This window comes from Capsicum annuum, chromosome 8 (genome assembly GCF_002878395.1).
Source record: "Capsicum annuum cultivar UCD-10X-F1 chromosome 8, UCD10Xv1.1, whole genome shotgun sequence".
Taxonomy (NCBI): domain Eukaryota; kingdom Viridiplantae; phylum Streptophyta; class Magnoliopsida; order Solanales; family Solanaceae; genus Capsicum; species Capsicum annuum.
Genome location: NC_061118.1, coordinates 147197352 through 147199074, shown reverse-complemented (window position 1 = coordinate 147199074; position 1723 = coordinate 147197352).

The window sequence follows — 1723 nt, the reverse complement described above, 5'->3', positions numbered from 1 at the left end:
ACGGGTGATACATATGATATTAATGAGTGATACATATTGTATTATGGGGATTTATATGATAGATACAATTATTTATTTTAATTTTTGGGTGATTCATATGATATTAATGGGTGATATATATATCAATTATTTATTTTAATTTTTGGGTGATTCATATGATATTAATGGGTGATATATATGGTATTATAATGATTTATATGGTAAATACAATTATTTATTTCAATTATTGGGTGATTCATATATTTTGGTGATTCATATGGTAGATACAATTATTTATTTCAATTATTGAGTGATTCATATATATGATATTACGGTGATTCATATGGTAGATACAATTATTTATTTCAATTATTGGGCGATTCATATGATATTAATGGATGATATATATGGTATTATGGGCGATTCATATGTTATTAATGAAAAGTAATGGTGTAGTCAGTGTAGGAAACAAAAATAATAATATTTAAGAAAACACACTAAAAGCAGAATTGAAACATAATTAAAATTAAATCTAAAAAAGCAAACTAAAATTAAAGACCAAAAAGAGAAAAAAGACCCCCCAAAAACATATCTTTCATAATTAAAGACGAAAAAAGAGAAACATAATTAAAATACTTAAATTAAATCTAAAAAAGGAGAAAAATTAGATGTCTTTCCTTAAATAAAAGAATACAATGAATAAAAGATAATCTATTATTTCTTAAATAAATATCTTGTTAGTTTCAAATGTAGCATTTTTTTATATGTATCACCATATAACATATGTATCATATTTCAAAAAATTGAGATAAAATGTAATTAACAAAATAATCGAAATTTTATATAATATCACTTAAAGATTCAGGCATGTATGTAAGTTACCCTTAAATGAAAGGGCAAAATAGCCCCAATAGGTAGATGAGGAGGCATTTCCGGCCCAATAAGTATACGGAGGACATTTTTGCACCATTTCACATAGTTGAAGGGTATTTTAGGCCCCTTTTCAATTTATTTATTTATTTGGTTTAACTTGACACATTTCTTTATGATCAAATACTACTTCCTTTGTTTTAATTTATTTGTCTGATTCTTGACACATTTCTTTATGATCAAATACTCCCTAGTAATAATTCCATTGTTTTAATTTATTTGTCTGATTTAACTTGACACATTTGTTTAAGAAAGTAATGAAAAATTTTGAATTTCGTTGTTTTAAACTAAAAATATGTGAATCGGAATTATATCAAAATATCATTTAATTTTGTGATTTTAAATATATCAGGAGTAAATACTCCTTCCTCCCAATTTAAGTGAGTTACTATTCTTTAGTTTGTCACAAAAAGAAAGTTTCTTTCAATATTTAATAAATTTCTAACTTTGATATCATACATGTTTAAATCACAAGATTTAATAGACTACAGAATTAAAAAAATTCCCTTTATGTTTTAAAGTTCATCTAGTCAAAGTAAGACACTTAAATTGGGACCAGGAAGTAACATATTTTTAGCCAAATAATTGAATGCACTCCTCAAAAAAGGCATAAAACTAAATCACAACTTTGAAATGTGTAGGAATAGCAGCATTTCATAATCTATGTGTGTTAATTAACTGCCCATAAAATTAAGGCAACAATCCTTAAGCTTTCCTCTAACAATACAATATAAATAGTACTCTTTAGTCCTCCTTTTAACAATCAGAAAGTACAAAAAAAAAAACTATAGTCCAAACACCAGTTAAAAAAAAA